The sequence below is a fragment of the Marmota marmota genome, unplaced genomic scaffold, assembly GCF_001458135.2.
Source record: "Marmota marmota marmota unplaced genomic scaffold, marMar, whole genome shotgun sequence".
Lineage (NCBI taxonomy): Eukaryota > Metazoa > Chordata > Mammalia > Rodentia > Sciuridae > Marmota > Marmota marmota.
In genome coordinates, this window is record NW_026000001.1 from 6,957,675 (window position 1) to 6,968,531 (window position 10,857).

A 10,857-nucleotide genomic window follows, 5' to 3' on the forward strand; every position below is an offset into this window, starting at 1 on the left:
TCTTATACTCTGTTCTTATATCAAAGAAGACATTTGGCATTTGTTTTTTAGGGATTGGCTAGCTTCACTTAGCATAATCTGCTCTAATGCCATCCATTTCCCTGCAAATTCTATGATTTTCTAAATTGTACTTTAAAAGCTAAACTTAAATGTAGAGCTTCAGAGAGCACCACGTTGGTGTTCTCCAGACTAAAATTAGGTGTAGCAAAAGTCTCAGGTTTGTATGAAAATAACAAATTTGGTTGGTATTTATTTGTGTATTTGATGTTTTATAGCTGGATAAAATCATGTGCTGTCAATATGTTATACATACAATTTTGTGTTACTCTTCACACTGGAATTGGAATTTAAATGTATTTTTGGAAGGTATTAAGGAGAGCCTGATATATTTAAAAGTGACATTGTAAAAATATGGAAGCATTCTGATGCTTTTTCCACCAAAAGCAAGGTAAAAATACTCTTAGCCTTTCTTTGATTCATGTTTCAGTTGTAATGTTGTATTGTGTTATTTGTGAAGAGTCCTGTCTTACCTGAGATAAGGCTCTGCCTCCTACCTTACTTCATGTTACAATGGCTCCAAGATAGGATGCACTTCAGCTCCTTTAAAGTTGTGTTCAGAAGATTGATTTTTGTTGTAAAGATTACTGTGATCTCAAACAGGGAATATATATATATATATTATATAAAATTAAGTAAAGGTTCAAGATTATAAAAGTCATTTTTCTTAGTTCATAGCTAATACACAAACTGAATATGTTTTTGCTCTGTTAATTTCATTTTTAAATTTTTCTTGTAAACTTTATAACTGTTGCCTGTTAGTGTTTTGCAGAGGTACTGCTTCTAAAAAACAATAGCGACAACAAAAACAAACCAAACAACTCTGTGTTATTTTTAGATAATAAGCCATCCACTACAGGTCAGAGAGTATATAATGCTGACTTCCACTATTATTACTAACCCCAATTAAAAGAAAGGGATAACTATAAAATTGTAGATATTGATAAGTTATAACCTGTTACTCCCTCTTTAAGACTGGTGAAACTGCCTGTAGGGTGTTTAAAACCAAGAACTTGGAGACCAAAGTCAAAGAAGTAAAAGGGCCAAGAAAAAAGCAACCAAAATTTTGGCTCTTGCCCTATAAGGTCAGCTGGGACCTGGGGAATGGCAGGACTCCTCTCAGGGCCCTGAAACTCTGGGGAGTCACCTCATCTGCTGATGGGGGAGATCAAGAGGACCCTAGGGAACAGGAAGCCAGCCAGTGCATATTCTGCATTTGTGATGGCAATGTCCTGATGTTTCCAGGGGAAGCCATGTAATGGTCAGGCAGGCCATAACCCATTCTGACAAGTGGAACCACTGATAGAGGAATGGTAAAAGAGCCAAGAAGCTTCACACATGTTCCCAAGAGTGATCTCTGAGGAATCTCAGCTGACTCTTAAGAGTAGATAGGAACAAGGTTGGTTTTGAACAACCTTGGTCTTAAACAGCTGGCAGGAGAGTATAGCTTAGAATCACAGTACTACATGGACATTTAAAAGGAAAAACAATGTTTTTTAAAAAAAATGTAACTTAAGATGTACACTTGTGTCAGCCCTACCAAAAGTAAAGCTGAAGGTTAAAAAGGAAGGATTCTTGTGTGAGAGTGACTAATAATAATGATCACAAGAGTTGCAAATTTGTCCTGAGTTAATTTGAATCTGATTTCATAGACCTACAAATTTTTCTAACCTTTTACATTGATGAACTTGATCTGTTTGTTACTAATAAGATTGTTTTACTGTCCTCATGGTTTTCAGAGAGGCTGAAATACTAATTGTTTTTGTGCTAACCGTTTACAAAAAAGTAATGCTTTGCTGTGTTTATTCTCTTAGCATGATCTATGCACTATATATGCCTTGTCCAGTCACTTGCCATCTGCCACTGTGGACCTCTGGACTGCTCTGATGCTGAATGCCCTTAACTGTCCACACTCCACCAAATAGAGAACAAGGACTTTGGGTCACTTCTCCCAACTTTGCCCCCTTTCAGTAGGAAGCAGTTTGAAGATGTCATTGTCCATTTTTCCATACAAATGGAAGCTAGAAGTTGACAATGGGGAAATATAACAGGGGTTCACTTGATGCTATATCCCTTGTGGTTCTGAAACAAACATGTTTTCTTTCTCCCAACCTTCTTCTCCCTGAACTTCTCTTCCCCATCTTCATTTTTCCTAACCTTTTCCCTGATCTTTTTTTCCCTAATCTCGTTTTCTCTGAATCACCTCTTTAAAATGCCACCCCCTTCCTGCTGATTGGCAGAATCACAATCTTTGGGACATGAGTCCTCTGTATTTCTCCTTTGCTAGCAAAGCAATAAACCCCTTTCCCCTTTTTCTCAAAAACTGTGTCCTCATTATTGGATTGGCATTGGGGACAAGTGTTAGGTCAATTTGAGGTGGCTAAGGGAACAAAGCACCAGGCAATCTGGGCATGCGAGAGAACAACCATCAGGCACTGACAGACAAGCACTGATGGTGCCTCATGACCACCTGCCAATGAGCAGGGTCTCCTGACACATCCTGGAAGGACACAGGTCTCAGCAAGATCCCCAACCAGTCCCAGAAGGACAAGATACTCTAAAAACCTCCCTTTCCTGTCCCAAGCCCTCCCTTCCTGCCCTAAGCCCAATAAAATTCCAATTAGGCTGAGCCTGGGACCAATTCCCCTGGACCTGCTCTGTGGGACTGGAGGGTCTCGCCTGGGAGTGAATCTCAATAAAGCCTTGTTCAGCTGCCTCCTTTTGATCACCAGCACCTGACCTTACAACAAGGACCAAGCTTTTGGTAACAAACCCACTAATAGCTGAGGTAAGGAAGCATAACAAGCAAGATTTGTTTAAGTAAGCAATAGAGGATGGACTCCCCAAAGCCCATGGAAAGGGCATGACTGGCCTTTTTACAGCCCTCAGTGCTTTCCTGTTCATCAATCACTGTCTTTACTCCTTCTTCACACCTGGTAGAAAAACCACCAAAACTTACTGTTTTTACTTCTGGATAAAATTATCTTCAGCAGTTATCTTTCTAAGTTTGATAAAAATGTAATGGATTCACTGAATGCTTTGACTGTATCCCTTGTCATTTTAAAACTTACATGTTTTTTTTTTCTCCCAACCTTCTCCTCCCTGATCTTCTTTTCTCTGATCTTCTTTACTCTGATATTCTTCCTGATCCCTTTCCCTAATCTTATTTCTCTGAATCATTTCTACAATCCTGCTTCCTGCTCCCCTTGATGGGCAGAATCACAGACTCGGACAGGAGTTCCCTGTGTTTCTCTTTTGCTAGAAAAGCAATAACATTCCTTCCTTTTTCTTAAAACTTGGTCTTCATTTTTGGATTGGTGTCAAGGATGAAGACTGAGCTTTCAGCTGTAAGTTGAATTCAAACATTTGTCAGTTTCCCATTCTCCACCATTTCTTCTCCTCCCTCTCAGGATGCACACCTGCTTTTTTTTAAACTTCAAAAGCAGATGTTGGCTCATTTCTTCTCAGTGCCTGCAGACTCATGTCATTCCAGCTCACAGCCCATTTTCTCATTACTGACCCTCGTCATTCTTACCTATGCTGATTGTCTGACCTTTCCTCATATCAACAGCATGAATAACAAAAGCAAAAAGATCTGTTGCACTCCAAGAGTCAAGACACTTTGTGTATCAAGGACACTGTCAAGAATTTTGAAAGGCAACCACAGACTGGGAGAAACATTCACAGGTCACATATCAGATGAGTGATGAATATCTAACCTATGTGAAGAACTGCTCAATTTAAAACAAAAAACCACAAACAACCAGTTTAAAAACAGGCAAAGGATTTGAAGACACTTCTGTAAAGAAAATTTATGAACCACCCAAGAGTACATGAGAAGCATGGCTGTTCTTAGTCAGGAGGGAATGCAGATGAAGACACCATCCCCACAAGGATGGCTAGAGACTTGGCTACCTGTGACTGGGCATGTGGGAGGCCCAGGAAGGAGGATCACACATTTAAGGCCAGCCTGGGAAACCTAGCCAGACCCTGTTTCAAGGTGAAAAATAAAAAGGGCTGGGATGTGGTTCTGTAGGAGGTGCTTGCCTAGCATGTGTGAGGCCCTGGGTTCCATCCCAGCACCACAACAAGTAGAAAAATAAGTAAATAGTCAACCAACAGCAAAAATAGAAAAAGCAATGATGACAAATGCTCCCATTCTGCTGGTGAGAACATGGAATAATGCAGCCTCTGTAGAAAGCAGAGCTGGAACTAGGGGTCAGGCAGGCCCTCTGCATCCTCAGTGCTGCTCACAGCAGGGGAGCTGGGATGCGCAGGGTCACATGCCCACCCACAAATCAACCAGTGTGGGCTCCATGCATATGGAACATGTTCAGCCACAAAAGGAAGATAGTTCTGGTACATGCCACAGCCCAGAGGGAGCCTGAAGACCACATGCCAAGTGAATTGAGCCTCACAGCAGAGCACGCAGAGCCGGGGAGGCAGAAGGTAGATGTGACACATCAGTGAACCACACATGGAATGCACAGTGTCTAAAACAAAGCAGAACAGAGAGGGAGCAGATGGGGATGGCAGTCACTCAGGACAGGCTTTCTGGGGATGTAACTGGAAGCTTGGTCCTCATCCTTGATACCAATCCAATAATGAAGACCAGGTCTTGAGAAAAGGGAAAAATGGTTATTGCTTTGCTAGCAAAGGAGAAACATAGGGGAATCATGTCCCAAAGGCTGTGATTCTACCCATCAGGAGGAACAGGGGTGTTTTAGAGAAGTGATTTGGAGAAAATAAGATTAGGAAAGAAAGAACAGGGAGGAGAAGGTCAGGGAAAAAGAAGATCAGAGAGAAGATTGGGAAAAAGAAGAAAACATAAGTTTCAAAGCCACAAGTGATATAGTCAAAGCATCAAGTGAACCCCTGTTAGAGGGAGAGGCCAGCAAGGGGCCTGCCTCTTGATGGGCCAGGGTGGTTGCAGGTGCAGGAGCTGGAGAGAGAGAGCTGAGGACAGTCTGAGCCCCTGGGAGTCTGGAGTGGATCAGGAGGAGAGAGGTGTTCTGAGGGGAGACACAGCATGCATGTGGGTGGTGGGTCAGATGTGACAGGTAAGAGGGGAGAGGGTTGACGCCAGGGGAGGGGAAGGTGGGGAGCGGGCTTTGCAGCAAACCTTTGCACCCAGCCTGAGCCTGCACAGCCTACTCACCAGTAAGATGGGGATGGGGAATATTGCCCCTTTTCCCTCAACCACTCCAGCCAGAAGGGGGACAGGTGAGAACTTCAGTGGGTCACACCTCTGATGTCCTCATAGAATCTGAGGTCAGGGGATGTGGATGGACAAAGCCAGCTTGACCTTTCACTGCCATTCACAGGGGAGTGGCTTGCTATGCCAACCCCAGCAGCATCACCTGCACAAGGTGGAAACACCCTCCCTCAGGGGAAATTCCTCACCAGCCCATGCATGACCAGTGCCCAGGGCAGCCGAATGAAGATGCTCCTGCCCTGCCCTGCCCACACATCCTACCCCTGCAGACACCTCGCCAGCTTTCACTCTGTTGTGTCACTTGACTCAACCAATCAGGGTAACTCCAAGTGAATTTGGGGACTAAATAAAGACACAGACACAGAAAGTACCCTTTCCTTGGGTTCAATGACCACTCTTCAGTGCAGCTCCCAAAGGGGGGGAGCAAGGCAGGCAAGAAAGAGAGTGAGGAGCATGTGCTGAACCCATTTATTGGGGAGAAGCCATTCAAATGAGGCAAGGAGTCAGGTTTCCGGGGGTTGAATCTACTGTCAGCAAGTTGACTGACATCTAGGAAGGTACACCCATCTCATGGGCTTTGTGGGGACCATAGGCAGAGCAAGGGAAAAAACGCTTATGTTGCCCACCCAAACAGAGATGCCATGTCAGTTCAGTCCACCCTGTGCACTCAGTGCTCGTAGTTCACACACACACACACACAGCCCATGGCTGGCTTGCCACATCTCCACATTCTCATTGCTCAGGGCTAAGCTTCCTATGTGGCAGCTCCTGACACTACTCCACTCCCTGTTCCTCCTACTTCCTTCCCTCCTCACCACCGAATGTTCTTATCACTGGCACCCCTGACCTGCACTGCTACTGCCCATGGCTTGTACCCTGAGGCTTCCAGGATCCACCTCTCTTGTCTCTCGTGTGTCTGACCGACTCTAGCAGGGTCTTCCCATCTCACTCCTCCAGGCTCCCACCTCTCCCTACCGCACCCCTCACCATCACACTCGACTCTGGCTCTAAATTCTGCCTCTACACTGCTGACTTCCAGGTTCCAGTTTCCACCTGACTTCCACTCTCCTGTAGGCAGCCACTGGCCCCACAGCTCCATCTGCTGGTACAGAGGCAAAGTCCTGGTCTTTCTCCCCCAGGTGTGCTGCACCAGCAGCCTTTTCCATCTCAGACTGGCAGCTTAGGCCTTTCAGTTGCTTGGGCCCAAAACTGTAGCATCACCTTGAGTTTCTCCTCTCCCCACAAAATCCACTCTGTCACAGCATTCTATTTGTTCTATCCTCTAAAGATCTGAAATCACATTACTTTCACAGTATGGCCCTGGTCCAAGTCCCAAATTGTAGCTGCTTCACCTGATGCGTACAGTGGTCTCTGCAGGTACATGGTGGCAACAGAGGCTGCAGGTGTGCAGACTAACCTAGCCCAGCCCCATAGCTTGCTGGTGTGCAAACTAGCCCATCCCAGCCCAAGAGCCTGCAGGTGTGCAGACTAACTCAGCCCAACCCCAGAGCCTGCAGGTGTGCAGACTAACTCATAGGGCCTAAGAAGGCTGGTGGAGCTCAGCCACACTGCTTCTCCTGAGCCTGCTCAGTTGTGACCTAGGAGAGCCATGGGTCCCTTCTGTTCTTCTTCTGCTCTTGACTTTCCACCTGATTCTCCTCCCAGGTGACACATGGCTCTTGCCTCTTTTCCTTCAAAGCTTTGCTCAGTGCCACCTGGGCATTGAGGAGGGTGGCCACCTGTAAACTTGCTGCTGTCCCAGTCCCCACAGAAGGTACTGAGAAACTGATGTAACTCCATTTTTGAAAATAAATAAATAAGAGCAGCTTCTACTTCAAGGCCTGTCCTAAGGAAGGGGGCATGACCCTTGTCCTTGGAAAAACCCACAGTGCACTCCTCAGCACCTACCCACCCTGCTGAGTTGTTTGTCTGCAAATAACACCTGGTGCCAGGTGTCCCTGACTAAGTTAGGCTAGGTGAGGACCATAGCAATCCCCAATCAGCATGAGACAGGGAAAATACCTGGGATGCCAGATGACCCCCCAGTAGTTTATGGTGGTTGATAACATGTCGGAAAACCATGTAGTTCAGCACGTACACCCCTCATGGCCTAAACCAATCAGTTCAAAAGAATCCCTCTCTTGTACTAACTAATCACCCCTACCCAACTTGTTCCCACCAGTGAATGTGCTAATCAATGTTAAGAGTTGTTGTTTGACTTTCCCATGGTATGGAATGATTTGCTGTGTGATGTTGTGGTGCGTAGAGTATCCCCCCAAAACCTATAAATTCTCACTGAACAAAGGACTGGGACTCACTCCCTGGGACCTCTGTGTCAGAAAGAGTTGTGAGTCCAGGCTCCAGCTTGCAGTAAAGACTCTTGTGTGATTGCATCGGATTCGGCTCCTGGAGGTCTACTGGGGTCCCATGAATCTGGCATCACAGGTGCTGGGATGCAGCCCTCACAGTTCTTCTCAGCCTCCTCTCAGAAGGAATCTAAGAGAACTTAATACTAGTGTGAGACAAAAACAAGGGCACTCAGGAAACTTTAGCCTCTGACGCCTATGGCTACAACAGACAACAGCCTAGCCACTGGCCAGATACACCCCACTCCAAGGGACTGTCAGCCTGTCCCTTCTCTCCAATGTGGCATGTCTGCCCTCCAAGACAAACCCACCAGGAATGCAGAAAGACAAGAGAACAAAGTCCACCAGAGACAGCAAGCAGCAGACCGGAGGCGGCAGATACTGGACTACCGGAACACAAAACAACTCTGAATCTATGAATCGTATGCTCAGCTTTTCTTTCTTTCTTTTTTAAATTTGTTCTAATTAGTTATACATGACAGTAGAATTCATTTTGACACATTATACATAAATGGAGTGTAACTTCTCATTCATCTGGTTGTACATGATGTAGAGTTACTCAGCATGTAGTCATATATGCATATAGGGTAAGAATGTTCGATTCATTCTACTGTCATTCCTACCCCCATGATCCCTGTTGTAGGGACAGACGAGGCCAGGCACCGAAGACAGCAGGAAACATTTTATTTGGCTGCAGCCAGGCTCAGAGGGCACAGCTTTTGCTCTAATCAATCAATCCCCTGAACCCCGAGTTCAGGGAGTTTCAGAGTTTTATCCCCAGCATGTAAGGGGAGGGGCTCAGAAGTTCAGAGTCTGCAGAAGTTCACATAAAAGCAGCTTTTTCTTTCACTGTTCTGAGCATGTTAACCCCTCGAGGACCACACCTGAGAAGGGGAGAGCTTCTTCTCCCCTTTCTTTTCTCCCCCTACCAGCTGTTACCATGGAGCCCAATTGTAACTTATCTTAAAAATGTAGGCATCTCTGTGAAGCCCCAGCTCAAAGCCAGAGGCTTTGTTTGCACATTTCTACAAACTACTATACTGGATATGTTTGTGAAAACTAGTAAGGGGGTGTCCAGCACCTGGAGTGCTGGTATCTTCCCAGCCAGTGGCCAAGTAAACAGGGCAACATGAAAATAGAAAGTTTATCTACATTGAACTCTTTTGCAGAGACTCTTTTGCTGACCTAAAATCAGTCTGGGTGAAGATTTCTGGAGAGGCCCACTTAAGATTTTTCAGTGAAGAAAGGGGGTGCCACTTCACCTCCCCTCCCTTCACTCCTCTCTGTTTAGTTCAAAATACCTCTATTCCTTCCCCACCACCACCTTATTGTGAATTAGCATTCACATATCAGAGAAAACATTCAGCCTTTGATTCTTTGGGATTGGCTTATTTTGCTTAGTATAATATTCTCCAGTTCCATTCATTTTCATGCAAATGCCATAATTTCATTCTTTTATAAGGCTGAGTAATATTCCATTGTATATATGTACCACAGTTTCTTTAGCCATTCATCTACTGAAGGGCACCTTAGTTGTTTCCATAGTCTAGCTATTGTGAATTGAGCTGCTATAAACATTGATGTGGCTGCATCACTGTAGTATGCTGATTTTAAGTTCTTTTGTTATAGACCTAGGAGTGGAATAACTGGATCAAATGGTGGTTCCATTCCAAGTTTTCTTAGGAGTCTCCATGCTGCTTCCCATAGTGGTCGCACCAATTTTCAGTCCCACCAGCAATGTGTGAGTGCACCTTTTCCCCCACATCCTTGTCAACACTTGTTGTTACTTGTATTCTTGATGATTGCCATTCTGACTAGAGTGAGACGAAATCTCAGTGTAGCTTTGATTTGCATTCTCGAATTGGCTCAGCATTTCTTTATGAAAATAACAGCACTTGTGTTCCGACAAAAGAGGACTTAAAGTCTGCTGAGAGCCATAGCCAAGTAGGAATGACACATGGCATTTTTGGTTGAAGGTGACCCCAACAAGCCCTTGAGATGATAATGATTATGTTAAGATCTGCGTTCAACTGGAGATTAGACCCTGCTGTCTGCCTGGGCCTGCTACTTTGGAGCTCTCGTGGGACTCCCGGAGAGTTACCATTGGTTGGGGAAGTGCGGTAGGAGGGAATTCCGGAGGAGGGATTTCCTGTTCGAAGTTCATCAGTGAGCTGGGGCCCACCTTCTGCACTCTTGGCCAACCAGGTGTTCAACTCCTCCTTCATGCAGGGAGGTAGAGTTTTTGAGTTTGGAGTTTTGGCTCCCTGCTTTCCTATGACGCTATGATCCTGGCAACTGAATCACGGGTCTTTTCCCTTGGTCACCTGAGATGGCCAAAGAGCAGCTTTTGTTTTCTGTCCTCTGGAGCTGCGACACACATCCATGACAACCCACTTTTGACCTTAGCTGGTCCTCTCCAGAACTGTCACGGTGGCCATTCTATTTAGGGGGGCTTCGTCTACAAGTCAGTTCCATGTTAATATGGGCACTAGGGTCATCAGCTGGGCAGAAGTTACCTTAGTGCTCCTGCACTACTAAAGAACTCTTCCTTCCCAGACAGATGGAGACACTTACAGCCATAATTCCTAGCTTCACACCAGCCTCAGTAGACCCTGTCGAGAGCTGGTCCCCTTAGATCCTTTTCTCTTGACATGTCTTCCCATTAGCGCCTTCAATTCTGTTTATTTTCTACAAATTAACCACCACCCTTTGCTTTATCATCTGCTTTGGAAGTAGTTTAAAGCAGACCCTACAGTAACTTAAAGTGTAAGGGTCCCGCGAAACATCGGAGAAAGAGACCACCAAGTGACCACTCATGCAATTGGCAGAAGGGGATTTATTGAACCAGCATGCTGGGGCTCCGTGCCCACTCAAGAAGGGAAAGCAGCCCAGAGCCCCGAGCAGGGGCTGAGCACTGCTTAAGTGCACTTTTTGGGGAGGGCAGAGGGCTTTGCATACATCAGAACAAATCATCATGAGGCGCGGGAAAATTGAACAACAACTCCTAAACATGATTAGTTCATTCATTGGCGGGAACAGGTCAGGCTGGAGTGATAGGTCATTCCTAAGGAGGGGGTTACATTTAAACTGATTGGTCCAGGCCCTGCAAGGCCTACGTGCGACCACACAGAGCCCTTATTAAACAACCAATAGTCAGGGGAAATATTTACTGGGCAGTTCCAAGCATTGTCTTAACAGCTACAGAAATTTCAGGTTTTG